The following is a 19,823-nucleotide window of genomic DNA, read 5'->3' on the forward strand; positions in this document are numbered from 1 at the left end:
AATGGGAATTGTGGTGTAAGGCTAGCAGGATCTTCAATCTAACATTTATCACATATACTAAATATGCAATGGGTTGGTGACATGAAGTGAGGGGCTTCTGTAATTGGCTCAAACGCAGCAACCATTCCAGTCACTTAGAGTCTCTTCTCATGCCTTTATTAAGAGAAAAGCACAGGCAAGAAGTTCCATCTTTTAGTTCTAGTGTAGTCTACAACATGTCCCTGCAGAAACCCCTTTTTAATACATCATTTTCAAGTCCCAGTGTATAAGAGGGGAAAGTCCTGTAGGCATCTCTTACCATAGTTTTTGATAGCACTAGTGACATGCAGTTTCAAGTTAGAAAGGAAGTCAGTCTTCCTCTGTTCTTTCACGTTGTTCAGGGTCTCATTTTCAGATGACTTGTTAAACCCACTATTAACACCACTAAGAAGAGCTAGATTCCTCTACTGTCTTTTGACTTACCCATACTGAAGCATCAGATCTATTAGGACAGGTCAGAATGTCAAACCAAAGGGGATTTTGAGAATTAGTCTACCCCAGTTTTCTATTTCAGAGACTGCATCTGTTCATTTAGAAACTGCGGTGTTCAAATGCATATTCTTTTAGATTCCGTTTATTAATTTCTGATAAAATAATCTTGGGAAACTGTTTAACTTCATCTTCTTCCCTCACTGAAATCTAAAGACTTCAAAGTAGAGTTTTAACCAAACTTGGAAAGGCTACAAACATTGCTCTTAAAAATGGAGAATTTCATCTCTGTCTGTCTGCCTGTTTATCCATCCTCTCTATATTTATCCGTCTGTTTGTCCATCAGCATAATCTGCCTTTTTTGAGGTTTGGAGTTGTGGAGACAGAAGGATGGAAGTCTAAAATAACCTTTGGAAAGTAGAGAACTAAATATTCTGGAAGCATGATGGAGAAATTTACAATAATCTTGTAAAAATTATAAAAAGGATAACAGTTTAAATAAATAAATTTGACAGTATACATATCAACAGGCACTCAATGAGTGTAATCGTTTTCCTTTGATTTTGACATTGATCCACCAACTGCGGTGTGCTCCCTGTCCTGTTTCCAAACCAAATCTATTTAAATCTGTACTTCATGGAATCTGAAATCTTATACCCTGTTTACTATTTAGAGCTGATACCTCATGTTCTTTAACAGTCAAGATCTGAACTAGAACAAGACCAGACTTCTGGCCTCCTTGGACCATTGGCTAGCTCCATTTTCTACATGGTGATTCATTAGCTAGGATGACTAATACCCAACCAGTTCTCATGAACTTATTTATATCACCAGAATGAAATGTTAATTATCATTTTTGAAAATTGTCCTAGTCTGCCTTGAGTAAAATTACTCAGTCACTGTTTTTTGAATTTGAGGTAGAAGGAGTACACAGATTTCTTTCTTTCTTACTTGGGTAGATTCTCATTGATTTGGGTAGTGAAGTAATGTGTTCCCGTGCATCATGTGAGCTGGAGCAATGAGAATGTACTTCCAACCCCAGTCCTGATGTCAGCTGGCTGTGTCACCTTGGCCAAATCATCTCCCTCTCTGAGGTCCATTTCAACATCTAATAATAGAGATAAGCATACCACTTGATGGTGGCATTTCATCTGTTCAATGTCTTGTTATCTATAACGTTACTTCCTGTCCTAGTTTGTTTCTTCATTGCTGTGACAAAACACTCTGAACACTACCAACTTGAGGAGGAAAGGGTTTATTTAGCTTACCATATCCCAGGTCACAGTTCATCTGGGAACCCAAGGTAGGAACTCAGGGCAGGAACCTGGAGGCAGGAGCTGAAGCACAGCCATGGAGGAATGCTGCTTACTGGCTTGCTCCCCTGGCCACTGCTCAGCCTGCTTTCTTATGCAACACAGGCCCATCTGCCCAAGGGTGGCACCACCCACAGTGGGCTGGGCCCTCCCACATCACACAACAATCAAGAAGATGCCCCACAACAGGCCAGTTCAATGGAGGCAATTTCCCAATTGAGGCTCCCTCAACCCAGGTGTGTCAAGTTGACACTAAAGCTATCAAGCACACCTCCTAGCTCCTTTTTCACCCTCCTGCTGCACAGTTCCCAAATCCTGTGACTCTCTCAGAGAGCCATGTGTGAAAGTTGATATTCTTCTGTTTAGCTCTTGATTCTCTGACCTACCAGAAGAACAATTACTGACACACATAAATTCTACACACACACACCCTATAATTGGACATTGGATATCAGGCTGTCCCTAGCCCTAGCAGCGTGTAATCAGCCGCTATTGATGCCACTGAGAAGATATGGATGGATTCCTCCCCTTTTGTTTGATTTATCTGGAGTAAGTCATCAGACAGATGATCATCAGATCTGTTAGGACATATCAGGATATCAAAACACAGGGCATTTTAAGAGTCAGTCTAGTTGCTGAAGAGATGGCTTAGCAGTTAAGAGCACTTGCTGCTCTTGTAGAAGACCTGGGTACAATTTTCAGCACCGGCATGATGGGTAACAACTACCTTAACAGTTCCAGGGTATCTAATGCCCTCTTCTGATCTCTGTGGTTGTCAGGTATGCGTGTAGTGCACCTTCATATATGCAGGAAAAACATAATAAAATAAAGGGAAATAAACCGTATAAACCTTAAAAAACTGAGTTTTTCTGCTTGGTCTGGTGGCATACACCTTTATTCTCCAGACTCTGGAAGCAGAGACAGGTGAATCTCTGTGATATCATGGCCAGTCTGGTCTTGAACACAGTGAGTCCCAGATCAGCTGGGGCTTCAGGGAGACACTGTCTCAAAAAAACCAAAAACCAAAAACCAAAAACCCAACAACAACAACAAAACAAATAAACAACAGCTAAACAAAAACAAAAAAAAATAGTTAATCTACTCCAATTTCCTATTTCAGAGTTTGAAATTTTTGGTCATGGAGGGAATTTGTTTTTGTGCCAATCTTGGACCAAATTCCTATTGATTTCAAAGATATATCTTTTTATCTATGTATCTATTAATCTATCATCTATCTGTCTATCTATCATCTATCTATCTATCTATCTATCTATCTATCTATCTATCTATCTATCTATCTATCTATCATTTATCTATCTACCTATCATCTATCTATCATCATCTATCTATCTGCCTATCTATCTATCTATCTATCTATCTATCTATCTATCATCTATCATCTGTCTGTCTGTCTGTCTGATCTATCTATCTAGCACCTGTTTGCATCTGTATTGTGTACGTGCAGGTGTCCATACCCATACATGCACCTGTGACTAGACTGGCTGGCCAGAGAGCTCCAGGGACTTCTCTCTCATCCCCTAGTGCTGGGGTTACAGGTGCATGCTATTACACATGGCCTTTTAAATAGCTTCTGGGGAGCTGAACTGAAGTTCTCATCTTTACACAGCAAACAGACACTGCCCACTGATCCATCTTTCCAGTCCCCTTAGTTGTATCTTTGTTTTACTTGAGAAACGTTTTCCTTTAATTAATTTTTCTTTCTCTAATGCTTAAAGTTTTATCTTTCATACAAAACCAGTTTCAGTGTCAAATAGAAGATAAGCATAGTGGACTTCCGTCATCTTCACTGGTTCCCTGGAGGTACGACACTCTGTTTATTAGGACAGCTTGGACCCTTGCAGTTCTTGCTCTGTGATGTTATATGTCTCTGACCTTACCACTATCCTTCACCCCCTCCTACTTTTTGTGATCTAGTGAATTATGTCAAGCTAAGGATGAGCTCCTAGATGACTGTTAATTGCACAGTTGGGAATGTTGTTTAAAGAGAAGACAGACAAAGGATGAATAAGGAAGAGGTTAGAAGAATAATAGTCAGGGCTACACAAGACTTAAAGAAATTCACCTTACTTTCTTAGACCCTTTTTGCTGCCTTGGTCTTGTGAGACTGGGCTGAGCCTGAGAAACAGGTGGTTTTGTCTTTGCCAAAACCAAACTCTTATTTTCATGGGACTCTGCACTCCAGGGAAGACTGTAGTAATTACCTATCAAATAGAAGATAATCTAGAGATCATTGGACTTAAGCACTTACTTACCTTTGATCATACAGCATTGAGATTCAGAGACTGGAATTTATTTTACTGTCTGAGGTTCAAATCCTGGCTCTAATTAATTTGCTGTGACTGCAGGGAAAGCAGGACTTTTCTCTGTGCCATAAGTGAGATGCAGTTGATGGTAGAATAAAAGATATTGAAGTTTTTGCCATCTCAGATTTTCATGAGTTTGTAATCTGCCTATCCATGCAATGTGAAGAATTCAGAGCTCTCTCTGATTTAATGTGTTCATCATTGGGGCGGGGGGAGAAGAGGGCAGGGGAGAAGAGAGAGGAGGGTAGGAGTGGGGTTTGTGGACTTTTTCTTGAAATGTGGGCAAATCTATGAACTACCAGAAGAATGCACGTTTGCAAAGAATGTTAACTACTCTGAAGACTGTGCAGGAGTTCTAGTGAAGACAAAAGATACTTAGTTCTCCGTGGGAAGTCAGAACTTCCATTTGGTTGGCACATGCTTCCTTTCTGTTGGAATTCCTCAGAGTTCCTCTGTTGTTTTGCTCTTTCAGCCAAAATATACCCATAGCATGAGTCTGGACATTGATACACATGTATCTGTAAAGAGATGGTTTAACACTGAAGTTTTTATTTTACTTGCTTCATTAATTAATTCATTAACTAAATGCACTTTTAACTCAGATTTTGCTAAGCATTAGTAACTTTAATACGGTACATTATTTTATTTACTCTCATAAAGTAGAAAATGATTTTTCCACTATATTTCATATAAAGAACCAAGTTCAGGGAAGGTGTAATAATTTGCTTTAACAGCCAATAAATAGCAAACTTTGGGTTTAAATCCAGATCTACTCCAAAATATAACTATTTTCAGAGGTAACATTGACTATAAGTAGCAAAAATAAAACAACTTCATCAACTGGCTATCCTGGTTAGAAATGGTTAAGTGGTCTCCACAGGAGTGCTGTGGGCTTTGGAGCAGGACAGCAGCATACCTTCTCTATCACGCATATGATAACATAGTGATTATAATCTCTCAACTTTAAGGCAGAATAGGAAATGTTACAGAACTGCAAATATATTCCATCTAGCTCATGAGTTTTCCTGGTTTTTGAAACTTCTGTCAGGTTAGTTATCTTGGTGAGATGAGGGGAAACAAAAAAAGTAGTTAGGATCATAGTGTTTTAATTAGACTTTGAGCTATTGATCGATTGGGATTTCAGTCTTTTGGGAAATGTTTGTTGTTTTTTTCCCTGTTTTACTGAGCATCAGACTTTTAAAGGAGACAGATTTCTGACCATACATAGATTCACACAGTTCCAGATGTGAACAGCTAGAATTTGGTTTCTGCCAAGTTGTAATGATTGCCACATGTGTGAAACTCACGGTGTGACCCACTGTGAGCTTATGTGGAAGCTGGGAGAATGAAAGCCAGTGCCAGAGATGGAAAAGGCCTCAAAGGTTGCCAATACCCTCACCTTAAGGACAGGGACATGGAAGCTGACAGAAGGGGTACAGTTTATCAACATTCAGGCAGTGGGTTAGCAGCTTGGGAAAAATGGGAGAAGAACCAGACTGCATACAGTCTACAGGAGTATCTTTGCATTTCCAATTGTCCATTGGCATAGACTCACTCTGAGAGGCTGATCTACCTGAACTTGGAGCACAGCATTGTTATCTAGGTGACCCATAAGTTACTTGATGTCTTTGGGGCTGAGCCTTGTTGTTTCTAAAATGGAAATCATACCTTAATTACAAAACTGCCGTGAGAAACCTTTGTGCTACTGAATGCGCATTATCATCTGAATCATTAGCAATCCTCACTCAGGTCTTCTGAGATAGACACAGTTACCTGGTTTTTATGTCTTCTCTTTCTTCCTGTGCTATTTTTTAGTTTCTTGCCTCTCACACTTTGGCCTGAAGATCAGCAGCATCCACTGTACTTCAAAGTCTGTTAGGAATACAGATTCCAGACCATACTTCAGACTTGTTGAATCAAATTCTGCCTTTTAAACAAAATCTCCAGGTAGTTCCCATGCTCAGTAGAGTTGGAGGCCTTCTTATAGGCCCTAGCCTGCTGACAGCCACTGGCTCATTGCCAGTATTTTGGGGGCATGCGGTACCCAGGCCTTGAGATGAAGGGCGGGAGCTCTGTGAAGTTACTCCTTGGCAATGGTGGAGGACTAGGCTGAAGGGATCCAGCAGGCCTTATCTTTTCAACACCCTTCATTTCCTCAGAAGTGCTGTTCACAGGAGCCAAACTATTGGATTCCAGCTCTTTCAGATCCCCAAGTCCATGTTCTTTTTATTAAATCATAATGTCTCAGGCAAGAGGAATGCAGGGTGATATGTATGATACCTCTTCATTCCTCGTAATGTGACTATTTCCACACTGGCTGTTTTACTCTGTTACTCAATTCCTAGAGGGGAAGAATTAAAAAAAAGAAAAAAAAAAATGCTTGAGCTGAAAGCCAGGATCCTGCAGCTTAATCAGTTATTTTCGTTTTTTAATGAGGGTGACTATTGTGAAATAAGTAATTATTAATTACTCAAAACTAATGAAATATTTTAGTTTCCTTGCTAAAAAAGCATATGGAAGCTAAAAGAAAGCATATGGGTGTTTTCTGTGGAGCATATTGGTGGATGGACAAATTACAGTGGTGCCAATAAGCCTTTGCCGTCTGGCTGGGGCCATCTCTACACTACATGAGCTGGGATCTAAGTCCTTGTCTGTTTAAAGGAATTCTTAAAAAAAAAAAAAATCTCATTTGATATGTGCCTTGGGTTGCCTTGGTAGTTACACAGTTCTGCCTCATAAATCTTCGCCCATGCTTCCATTCAGACATTCCTGGTTGAGTATAGATGTGGTATAAAACCTTTGTTCCAAGTAGCCGCTGTGGCATGGCTATGTATCTAATTTGTAGTCTGTGCCCTTGGTTCCTCTTCTCCTTGCCTTTACGTTTCTTCACTTTTGCTGCATACTTTGTCGAAATGCTTGATGGATTTGAGGCTAGTTGCAAGCACTTTGCCTGTTCTGGAGATTGTATACATGCAGGCTTGTAAGGATCAGAGGCAAGATGGAACATTTGGAAAGGTACTTCACTGAGTGTCAGAAAAAGAAGGTTCTGTACCAATCTGTTTGTCAGTATTTATTTATTTAGTAAGGTAGCTTGCTTTACTGATGGAGCTGGTAGGCATGCGGAGCTAAGTTTGACATGAGGGCCTGCCAGGATTCAATGCTGTGTGGGAGCTTAGCGATACCTTGTGGAGTGAGGGAATTTGGAGAATGCCTTTTTTTTTTTTTTTTTTGGGAGGTTTCTTAGATATCCAGGGATTGGAATTGACTTTGAAAGATAATTTATTACATCTTGGCATAATACTGCAACTTGAAGAGTCAGTCTCTTCTGACATGCAAGAATCTGCTTGAGGCAGATCCCAGAAGCCAGTGAATATCAGGTATGTCAGGGAACTGGGCAGAGATCACAGAAATGTGTAGTTGAGCACAATCATTTTTCATCTTCATCTGCAACATGTGAGCCTTGGACAAGATTGCTCTCCCAAAGCCTCAAGGACTCCAACTGGACTTCTCTAGAATTTTCTGTTCTGCAGCCGGATGAGCCACCTAGCTAAACCCTGGCAGTGGAATAGTGGCATGGAGTAAGCCCACAGCCTCCGTGTCCGATTTCATTGCTGTTTCTCTTCCCACATAGTTTTTCAGTGGTCAGTGGGTGGGGTGGTCTTATTCTTCTTTATTCTTTCCTTCAGTGTAGGGAACATGGAATGCCAAAGTGACCCAAGATATGGAACTAATAAATTTAACAACCCCAGAGTGCCCTGGTCTGGTGCAGAGGATCAGCTCTTATGAAAAGACTTCCTTTCATTTGCTTATGTGGTCTTTGCTTTCCTGTTTGAAGGGCCAGCACATACCCTTCCCTCTAAGGAAATCACCTTTATATATCCCTTGGCTTTGGAATCAGTCTTCTCATTCGACATTTTTTAAAAAAATACATAGTTTTTATGTGGTCCTTAACTCCCAGGCTCAAGTGGACTTTCTGCCTCAGCCTCCTATGTAACTGGGATTAAAACTCATACCATGATACCTGGCTCAACTTTATTTATATTTACATTCTATTTTGTATTGCTATCTTTTTATTTTCTCTCCTTTTCCAGTTCCTGTCCCTCATATTTACAGGTGACACTACTACTGTATCTTATAGATGGACACAAGAGAGCAATCCCTGGATGTCTACTGTGTGCCAGACCCTGTCCTGGGTGCTGTCACACAGGTCCATCAAAATCTAGAATTCCCATTCCTACATCAGAGACAGTTTGCTTATAAATAGGACTCTTAGCTAAAGCTCTTGTCTCTAGACATTGAAAGGCAGTATCTATTGGGCCAGGTGCTTACCTTTTAGGAAGTACATCTAGGGCTTTGTGGAGTGGTATGCACTATTGCTCTAAGAGGAGTGGATATGGAGATGAGGGAAAACTGGCAAAGGTTGTGATGAGACCTGAGGTGAGAAGGCTCGTGCTCACCAAGGAGAGGACCACCTTCTCCCAGCCTCTTCTCTAACATGTACATTTTTAAGTCTGTGGAGAGGTTGGATGTGCATGCTTTATTATTGTAGCGTTGGCTTTTACATCTTGCTCTCCTTTTCTTGCTAGTTCTGATTCCAATGAAAAGCTCCTCCTTTGTATTTATTTTTCTTCTTTTTCTTTTGCTTCTCTCATTTCCTCCAACTCCAGGTGGCCTAAGGTCCTGAAGGCTTTCCATGCCCCCGGTCCTCTGTATCGAACTCTGGAAGTGTTGGCAGAGAGGACAATACACAAATCTGTTAAACACATAGTAAAAATAGCTTATGATCTATGGGACTCAGTATTAAGCAAGATGATATTAACTAGGTTTGAGCGCTGCTCTGAAGTGTGGCAGCTGCGCACGCATAGCATATTGGCTGCTTTTCCTCTCTACCTCTGGCAGCTTGCGAGCAGTGTTGCCATGACACTCCTTGGGCTCTGTTTAGATCGGCTATTTTCTGAAGAAGTCCCTGACCTTCCCCACAATAGAAACTGTTGATGTGGCCATGTCAGAGCCTCTTCAGGGTCAGTGTCACTGCTGAGCCCCCAGTTGTCACTTGGAAACTGTTTGAAACAGCAGGACACAGAGACTGAATGTTTATGAGCAGGGAGGACTGTTGAATGTCTTCTAACCCTGCATATCTCAGGATGCTGTGGCCCACTGAATGGAGAGAATTGCTTGAGGTCACAGACTGATTCTCAGCTAGGTGATAGTTCAACTTGTCACACTGGTCCCTGCCTCACTTTCTTCTTCAACCCTGAAGGCTACAAATTGAGAAGGGTTGGACCTAGAAATGTTTTAAGAAGGCACAAAAAGGGACAGTAGCTCATTGCAGAGGAAGGAAGGAAGAAATGCAGGGTAGTATTGTGGGAATGACTTTTACAATATGGACATACTCTGGACAAAAGACTTTTACTTAACTTTATAACCAAAAAGTTAAACCTGGGGCTGGAGAGATGACTCAGTGATTAAAAACACTAGATGCTCTTGCAGAGGACCCAGGTTTAATTCCCAGTACCTATGTGGTAGCTAACAACCATTGGTAACATCAGTTCCAGGGGATCCAACACCCTCTTCTGACCTCCACGGGCATTACACAACATGGGTACACTTACATACATGCAAGCAATACACTCATACACATAAAATAAAAATAATTAGAATTTAAACATTAAGATTATATCGGTTGTTTATAATGTAAAAAAGCCTACTAAGCTCCTTTTGTAACCTAAAGTATATACCTTTGATTCCTCATAACCATTTCCTTGCCCTTGACCCACAAACAGTGCATGAATGTGAGTGGATTATTTTTCATTTCTAGAAGGCACTGCAGCACTGGATATTCATTGGAAACAATGAAAGTATGATGATTATCCCATTTGTGTTCTAAACAATAATGGGATTAAATTGATAGCATCTATTTGTGCTTGTGTAGTTATGTTTGTGTGTGTGTGTTTGTGTATGTGTGTGTGTGTGTGTGTGTTGTTCTAGGTCTGTGGATTGGGAAGGGCAAAATTCTTCTCTGATAAGATAATGATCCAACTTTTACTTTCCCATTTCATACTAGATATACTGCTTCAATAAAAGAATGAGTGAGCCCTTGGTCTAGAGCACAATTCCAAGAAAATTCTGAAAGAACAGGTTCTCAGTAGTTTGGGTGTACTCTTGGCTTAGAATGAGGCTGTGAGTCAGGCTGTTTCTATTCAGGCATAACTGTAATGTTACATATGCCCAACAGTATGATAATTTGAATCTGTCCCCCAAAGTTCATGTTTTGGAAATATAATTCCCAATAACAGCAGGACGTGGAGTAGGGGGCACTCACAAGTAGTGGTTAGATTCTGAAGGGTCTGCTATTTTGAATCTATTAGTACTGTTTTTATAGGAGTAGGTTTGTTGTCTTAAGAACGTGACTATGATAAATATGGATTTTGCCCTCCCTCTCTTGCTTGCCGCTCTTGCCCTTTGGTCTTCTACCAGGAGAAGACACAGCGCAAAGACATTGCTTTGATGTCCTTTGTAAAGTATATAGTGTGAGATATTATGTCAACACAAATGAACTAGGACGGGGAGTAACACACTCTGAGTAAGTGCTGGAGGTCCTAGCAAGTCCCCAGTACCCCTTGACAGAGTTATATAGAGAGGGCCTTCCTCTCACATTTCACATACCCAGGGGATGTTTATGGGGTGGAGAAATAATGCCATGGTTTCTGAAGCTCTGAGACTCTTCCTGATGTCCTACCTCACCAAACTTCCATAGAACCCATTCATCCTCAGTACCATGCTTTTTGGTTTCCTACCTTATTGTCTAATGCTAAGTGCTATGAAAGCTCACATGTGAAATGCTTTCCAGTGTAAAATGAGTGTGGACTCCTGGGGACAGAGATCATGACTTGGATGAATTTTCTTCCTTCCTGTGTTCCTCCTTCCTTGTCTTTCAATCATGGCACACGGGAGGGACCTAAACACACAAGTTGAGCATCTAAAGCAATTTTTTTGTTAAATTGAACTTAGTTGAGTTTGTATTACCTTTTAAAAAATTTTAAAATGAGTTGCTGCTAAAATTTGGCAAACTAAAACTTTGAGGAAAAGTGTCCTTACCAATTTAATTTTTAATTTTCATAAAATCCAATATGCTTATATTGTTTTCATTTTGCAATGAAAAAAAGAAAGTCAAATTCACCTTAAATAATAAATACCTGAAAATTGATTTGCATCCAAATTTTCTGTCTTCAAGTACTGTAGCATCTCCTCTATTCTTCCCAAGCACATGCAGAAGAGGCCTTATTCCAGCAACAGTGCTCCAGGCCTCTGCTGAGGAGTCACCAACCTTGTTTGAGTGGGACCTACCCCCTTACAAGTTTGGGAAATTAATTACAAGACTTGAGTTCAAACAGTACATTTTTATTCTCTGGGTGACACTTTGATTCATTTTCTCAGTAGATCAAGGGAAAAGTATTACTTTTCTATCTATATTTTAAAATTTCAAACAACTTCTGAAGCAGTTTGTAAAACTCCTTTAGTTGCTAACAATTTGGAGCATATACAGGACATAGCGTAAAGGCTCTTTCCCTGCAGGACTTGATTAATTTAATGAAGAAAAGAACTAGACTGCTGCTTTGATTATAGAAGGATGCAAAAATATTTGAATTTGACTATTGCTGGTTTTGTTTGTTCTTAATATTTACTGCATGTATTAAATGATGTCCATTGTGCTTTGCTAAGTTTTATACAACATGATTGAGTTTTGTAGGATTAGAATGAGTTTTTAAAAATTGTTACAAAGGCAGGTACGGTGGTGCCTTTAATCCCAGCACTTAGGAAGCAGAGGTAGGTGCATCTATGTGAGATCGAGGCCAGCCTGGTCTCTATAGTGAGTTCCAGGCCAGCTGTAGCTATAGGGAGACTCTGTCACAAAAAGAACCCCCCAAAGTTATTGTGCATGTGTGTGCAGATTGTGTGTGTGTGCATGTTATGTGTATGTGGGCATGTGTACCACACCACAGCATGTATATGGAGGTCAGAGGACAACTTTGTGAGTTGGTTCTCTCTAACTTTTGATTTCAGGGATTGAAGTTGCCAGATTTTGATTTCAGGGATAGAAGTTGCCAGACTTGCACAGCAAGTGCCTTTACCTACCGGGCCATCTAGTTGGCCATGAGTTTATTGATAACATTTGCATCATTTCTGAGAAATCACACATGCAGAGCAGTTTTCATATATATATATATAAGAGTTTTCTCAGAAAGAACACTGCTGCCTAATTTAAATTTCAATGCTGAGGCAAAGTTAAACTGTAGTAAGTATAATATCTTGTTATATTTAGATCTCATGTTCCTTTTTTGTCCCTTTCCAGGTGTTTGGAGGAGGGTGAGTAGAATAATAATAGTATGATGTCCAGAGAGAAGGTTGAATGCAAAAGACAAGTATGTGTGTTGGTCTGTTTCTGTATTTCAGACCTATGTGTGCATGCATGTGTGTAATGGGATTATTTTTTATAGTTTTCATAATTTGGAGGTGCATGATAACTTTGGAATTAACATAGGAACAAAATTAATATCGATTGAAACTTGGATATTTGAGGAAGAGAGAAGGAATTTTTTTTTAAGAATTCCAGATAGAGTGGAAAGTTGGTAGGTTTTAGTGTCAGATAGAAGTCAAGCATACTTTCTTAGAAAATATCTTACAAATCTGAACACTTTGTTTACTTTGAAGTTTCCTAACTGCTATTGATGGTCATACTTTGCTCAGCTTAATTGAATTACTTTACTGTGAACAGTAACAGTTGCCCTGGAACATGTTATTTACCGTTTGATATATTCCATGCCACCAAAGGAACAAATAAAAGAGAGAAAACAAAGGACAAGACACGCCCTCCCCCAAGTGCATTATTACAGTCTCTCTAAAATCCTTTGTGGGGACACCACAGGCTCATCCAGGCTTTCCTTAGATGTCATCCTGTCAGTCATGCAATCCCTCCACTTCATAGGCTTTCTGTGGAACCAGGAAAGTCCATTTGCATTCTTACTGAAGAGATGGGTACTTCACGAATAAAATAGCTGTTTACATACTGGTCAAAACTGTCAAAGTAGGAAAAGGTTTCATGCATTATAAACTGTTTCAGAGCTCAAAAAATATACACGTGAAATATAAAGAGTGCATATATATATGTATATATATATGATCTGTTCCTTGTCACAATATTTAACCCAAAGTGCTATTTACAGTAATGAATCAAAATGTCAGTTTTAAAAATACAAAGTGTCAAAGTGTTCCCATGTTGCAGAAAAGTTTGATGTGACAGTTTGTTAATCATATGACTATTATATCAAATGTGTCGCACAATGTTTTTTGCTCAACACTCTGTCTTGTAGGCTTCTCACACTTTTTGAGTGAATTCCTGGTTCAAGTTACTAACCCAAGGACCACATTTGGGTTACGTGTCTCCCACACCTCACACAAATGCTGCTATGTTTTTTTTGTACCTAAAACTGAATGGATTTCACATAATTTCAGGGTGGTTTGATTTTTGTGGCTGACACATTTATGTATAGGAGCTAAGAAAATTCCTTTACTGTAATTTTTCTGTTTTCACTGCAGAACCTTCCCATGGAACTTCAGCATGTAGAATGGGTGTTTTGTGCTTTTCTGAGTGGTTTCCCCAAAGTCTTATTTAGCTGTTTATGTTTGTTAGTGGCTACTCTTTGACCTTAGACACAATTTTCAGTTTTACTTGGCACATTGGTTTTATCAAAATATTCATCCTTCTATAAGGACTGAATTTCAGCATACTAATAGATACATGGGCCAAGGCAACGTGGTTTCTTTTAGGAAAATGCATGGCTGTACTATTTCCTAGCTCTTTGTCTGTGGGTCACTCTCAATCTTTACGCCTTCATTTCTTCTGAAGAGTTGTGGAGGATAAAATTTGATTTTTTTTTTTTAACATCCTCTAAGGATCCCTAAGGTTATTTTGAGAGTTAAAGAGTCAAAGATGGGGAGTGAGGTGGATAATGGGGTCTTTGGTCCAGCCATAGTGCTGCTCTTGGTTTGGGATGTTTACTCTTTATGCAATTTCACTAGAATGAGTTTCCAGGCTTCACCTGCATACTGTGGTAATGGTCATCCCGGGTGGTCTGAGGCAGCATGCTTTCTGACTCCACGGCTCATTTCCTATAGTTGTCAGTGGGCAACAGTGCCCAATGCTGCTGCCCAGTCGGGTCTTTGCACAAGTCCTCTCAGAGGTTCGGGTTCTCCATACCGAGATCTGAGCTGTGGGTTTCTGAGACCTCATCATTTGTTGTGTGATTTGATCTTTGCACTGCGTTAGCTCTTTTCTCCCTTTCCTTTATATGGCACAAGGGATCAAATCCAGGGCCTTGTGTGAGTTCGGTAAGCAGTCTGCCATTGAGCCTTATCAGTTTATAAACTGTTACTGTTCATAAGCATATTTTTCAGCTTAGATTTTCATTTCAGAAAAGACCTGAAAACCAGGAATGTAATGACTTTATCAAGTATTTCATCTGCTTCTAGTCAAGGATATGAGTTTTCCTGTTTTTAAAAAATATTTAATGTATTATTTTTATTTTATGTGTATGAGTGTATTGCCTGCATGTATGTGAGTGCACCCATGTTGTGCAATGCCATGGAAGTCAGAAGAGGGCTTTGGATTCCCATGGAACTGGAGTTAAAGACGGTTCGTAGCCTCCAGGTGGGTGCTCAGAATTGAAGCCGGGTCCTCTGCAAGAGCAGTCAGTGCTGTTAACTGCTGAGCCATCTCTCCAGCCCCCATGAGTTTTACTCTTAAAGTGAATGAGTTCCCATCAGTTTGGGGAGAAGGGTGGGTACTCATAACTTTGACATTTTAGTTCATTTATTTCCACTCTCTGCTCTCTCCTTTCCTCCTCATACATGTACACTACCACCATGAGCTTCTTGTGGTGCAACTTTGCTTAGATATGGCAGGGCTGCATGAGTTCAAGTTGTGAATTGTACATTAAGGGAGATACTGTAAGAATGACAGCCAAGAGGTATGAGTTAATAACAACTGTTGTAAGTATCAAATTGAAGAAAGCATTTTCTCATGGATGAAACGTGTATCCTGAATGTGGGAAAGAAGATGATGGCTGTTTCCTAAGTTCTTCACCAAATTGCAGAATTAGTTTGGTGGAATTATTTTAATGGCTGAAGTTCAAGGGAGAGAATGACCCAGTCCATACTTTTCTGAATGAATGCTGAACTCTTTCTTGTAGTGAGATGCTTTTGTAATACAAATCTCTAAAACTGTATGAGCCCAGAAACAGCAGTCAAGGGCCAAATTAGGACTTTCTAAAGGCTCATACCAGGCACTGGGACTATGTACCTCAGCTTTGGGGGAAGAGGAGACCCATATGGGGTAATTATGCAAATCCTAGGAGTGATTTCTACTTCCTTTCCTGAAGAAACTGATGAGATGAAACCGAACATTTGAAACAAATGCTGAATTCCAAAAATGCAGTGGTAAAAGAATCAGAAAGCATTTGGTGTGTAGTTTTATACTAAATAGGATAGTGACTTGTTTGGGAGTGTGACAGAATGTACCCCCGAAGAGGCATGCTTGATCCTGTTGGGGTTTTTTTGTTCCTTTCTTCCTTTCTCCCTCACCTTGCTGGAGTGTAAGAACCTTGAATCAAGGGCTTGTTTGTCTTGTTGCCATTGCTCGGGTATCTGGAGTCACACCTGGGCTATCTGTGAGCTCAATAAATATTTACTGAATGGGTGAGTGATTTTTGAAAGATAATTGAGTAGGAGTCGGGGTGGGTAAAAACCTCAAAAACATACATCTGAAAAATTCCAATAGAACCACTTCCTGAGACTTTTGCTAAATGCTTATTGAGTGAGGCGATATTCTTAGCATTTGCCTCATTGATTCCATATTTAAGTCTACCCTCGAGTACTTTTATTATCACCATTTCATGACTGGAGAGCCAGAGACATTATGTAATTTGTCAAAGGTCAAATGGTCCATAACAGGTAAAGGCTAGGATCTGAACTCAGGAAATCTGGGTGCATCAGCTTTCTCTTAACTACTAAGTTGTATTGTCTCCACACATTGATTATAACATGCCTACCTGCCTGTGTTGCCTTCTGAAATGTTGTAAGGCCGAAACAAGGCTGTAGGAGTGAAAGTTTTGGGAAAAGGGAACATGTGCATCAACTGGTGAAGTTGTGATAGCACATAAGTAACTATAAGTAAGAGAGCAGAAACTTACAGGGAAGGTAGGGGCTCAAGGAGGGCTTCACAGAAATGACATTTCGGCTTGGTCCTGGTCTTATGAGATTTTGATAAAAGAGGTGCTTCCTAAGCAAATGGAATTAACACTGAGTGGAACAGGAAACAGTAAAATATAATGCCATGTGGTTTAACACGCCCTCTCCCAAACAGTGTATGCTGAAGAGCAGAGAAGTCTTGGCTTTTCAGAAGTATCCACAAAAGATCTGCTTGGGAAGATAAACGCATCCCAGACCATCTAGAAATCTTTCTAGAGGTCAGCTCTGGGAAATACATGATTCCAGCCTTACTCCTGTCATGCTTGAGTTCATAGTTTTTTGTTTTTTTGTTTTTAAATATCCTGTCCATAAATACTAACCTCAGAGGGTACCAATCCAGGAAGGGTGGCCTCATTGACCTGAAAAGATTTCAGCATTTATTGCAGTCTAAGGAGCTGACAATGTGCCCTAGCCTGTCCAATGTATTGGGAAGTCTGTGGGACAGCACCTGTGCTCACTTTGACTCTGACCTTGTTTGCTATCTCTCTCTGGGCAACTGCAGCTAACATCTCTTGAAAGCCACGTAGCTATGCTCCAGGAGGCTCCCTCCAACCTACCAATGAGAGGATTTGTGTTCACTTTCCAGAGGTTTGGGCCCTCTCAACAACTCTCCTCAGAGAATACCCAGAGCCATGCTTAGGGCAAATTAGTCCCATCTGAAAGCAGAGCTCACTGCTTCTAGAGACTCGCTTGTCATTCAGAAAGAAGGCCATGCACAAACTTGAGGACTGTCAGCACCTCTGACAAATTATAAGTGAGAAGCAGGAAGTATAACCTCCTCAGAGTTTGAAGAGAACTAAAGGTGATAGTTACCAACAGTAGCAACTCCCTTCTCTGGCTGTCTGGGAACACATTAGGGAAAAGCATGGTTATTCACCAAGGGAAGAGCTCACTGTCATGTCCCTTCTCTTGTTCTGCACTGGCTGCTGCTGGGTAAGTAGTTGATGAATCCTTTCCCACTTCCTGTGAGGAGTCTCCATGTCATATTTCCTCATGGAACCCCTCCACAGTCCGAGTACATTAGGATTATTAATTTTTCCTTTGTAGAGTACCACAGGAAATCCCAGAGCCTCATCCTTGTTATATATCCTGCTGCTTTTTAAAATCCTGATGTATAACTGTATGCTTTTTCCTTTCTTGTTTGTCTGGTGAGCTTCCTTGTGCTTCAAGAAGGAAATAAGGTTCTCTTCTGGAGCCTCTGATTACCCTTGACTCCGGGATCAAATTGCACCATGATACTCATGTTAACACTCTTCACATTTCTCTTCACTTTGAGCCAGCAGTGGGGGCTGGGTGGCTGCAGAGCTCATGTGCGTAGGTTGTGCTAAATTCAGCCTTGTCCAAGCCACAGCTTTAGAGTCAGTGCTGCACAGGAGATTTTCTCTTCAGCTTATCCTAGAACTTCTTTTTTGATATGTCTTGAGTTTTCTTGACTCTCTCTCTCTCCTTATTTTTATTATTATTTTCTCTCTTCTTGATAATGTATATTTGCCTGGGCCTTACCTAAGCAATGAACCCCTAGTTTTCACATTTCCATTCACTTCATTAGAACCACCTGGGATTTCCACCCTCAGCTCTCTTGGCTCAGCAGGCTGAGGTAGTGGCGGATAAGTGGTGTTTCTGCTATACACATAGATGATGTTGAAACAGTTTATGGGCTCACTGGATTCATACTGTTTTAAAGTACAGGACATGACCCTTGCTCTCCAGGAGATTTAACCATGTAAACTCAAAGTGACTTTACTCCCTCTCTTCTACCTGCCTACCTCGCCTTTGTTTTTCTTCTCTCTGTCCTCTCCTTTTCTTTTCCTCCCTCTTGTCTCTTTTGCTCAGCCATCCCATCTTTTCCCTTCTTTCTTTGCTTCATTCTTTTGCATTGTAATCACTTAATAAATCACTTACAAATGAATAAAAGTCTGGATAAGGAATGTGGAATCCTGAGTCCTATTCTTCCACAGCCTTTTACAAATTTGCTAGATGTGTGTTTTTGGGAAAGCAATATCTTAGGGACACTGAGTTTCCTCATTGCTGAAGCAATTATTCCATTTTTTTCCTCTTGCAGCTTATGGAAAAGATCAAATGAGATAATAGATATATGAAGTGCTGTACCAGTGCAGTGACATTCTGGTAGATCGCTGTTGGTGTTTCGTTTGTGTGCAGTTGACTCATTTACTCCACCATTATAATGAGCCATGAAGGAAGTGCTGTTGGTTTCTACTGACATATGGAGTAGTAGGTGGAGCTGGAGGGTGCTGGGATTTCAGGAAAGTTCTTTTATGTTTCTGGGTATGACTCTTCACACTTAATACTTGTGAGCTCCAGTCAGAAGAACTATGTTATATTTACAGTGTAATTTTTATCATTTATCAAAATGATAATGATTTTGAATATTGTATTTGCATTCTGAACTTTTCATGTGAACTTACAAGTAATGAAATCTCACCAGTGGTTGCTCTGTATGGGTTTGTACACTGTTGTGAATAAATTCATAAATCCTTAAGATTACATTGTCTACGATCAGAACACCTTATAAGGGAAGTGTCCTCTAGAATTTCTTAAGAAAACATACCTTAGGCCCCCTTTTGCACTTAGCACCCCAGTTCTCTGGACTGCACTCTTAGCCCAGACCTGCCTACTGCATCCTGATCCCCTGCACCCAGACCAGCTGAATCCTTCAGTCTAGTTTCTTAGAGTCTTCACAGACTATCCCCACTCCCAACTAGCTTTTGCACTCCTGAGACCAGCCTTCTGTCCTGGCTGTCCGCAACCCCAACTTGCCTTGAATTGTCTGGACCAGCTTTCTTCCCTGGTAAGCCTGATCCTGCCCATGGCACCTTGACTACCCTGCAACCTGAGCAACTCCAATCTCCCAGACCCCACATCTGGTTCTCCTTCTAGCCTTGGGCACAGGCCTGCTTTTACTCCCAGCACCCCAAATCTCTGGACTACCCTGTTAACTCCACATGGTGGTGAACTTTCCAAATTGTGCTGTGTTCATCCCACTACATTGGGACCACAATCAGCGCCTCCCACTACTGCAGGATTCCCTGCCTGTTTAGTAGGGGCCTAGACTGTTGGAGGCTGCCCGAGATCACCTGAATCCAGCCCCCACCTAGGAAGCTTCCCAAATTGTGCTATACCTGCTGACTAGAGGGGCCCAGACCTTAGGAGGAAGCCTGAAAGCATCTGATCCTCATCTGACTTGGGCTCTGTGGGAACTCCTGAGTAGCTCAACTAGAGCCATCTGGTTGCTCTAAAATATAAAATCAAAAGAGAGTTCCTGAAGCCTAGACCAACAAGCTTTTCATACCCAATAAGAAAACAACAAAGACACATCAAGCATAAAAACAGAAACAGACTTAAACTCAACAAAGGAAGACTTGAGTCTCACACCAAAATCAGAAAAAAAAAA

The 19,823-nt window shown here is 40.6% G+C and overlaps 1 protein-coding gene across 10 annotated transcripts in view; it reads left to right on the forward strand.

The window, feature by feature from the left end:
- The window catches only part of Lpp (LIM domain containing preferred translocation partner in lipoma), a 684,300-nt gene that overhangs the window by 174,596 nt on the left and 489,881 nt on the right, over positions 1–19,823 (forward strand). The window contains exon 5 of one of the 10 annotated variants that reach the window (XM_029566751.1): positions 12,459–12,472. The exons of the other annotated variants lie outside the window; for them this stretch is intronic. The gene's annotated coding sequence lies outside the window, so the exon portion shown is untranslated. The remainder of the gene's footprint in view (positions 1–12,458; positions 12,473–19,823) is intronic. 10 annotated transcript variants of the gene reach the window in all.

The sequence above is a fragment of the Nannospalax galili genome, unplaced genomic scaffold, assembly GCF_000622305.1.
Source record: "Nannospalax galili isolate Female #2095 unplaced genomic scaffold, S.galili_v1.0 scaffold559, whole genome shotgun sequence".
NCBI classification, from domain to species: Eukaryota; Metazoa; Chordata; class Mammalia; order Rodentia; family Spalacidae; genus Nannospalax; species Nannospalax galili.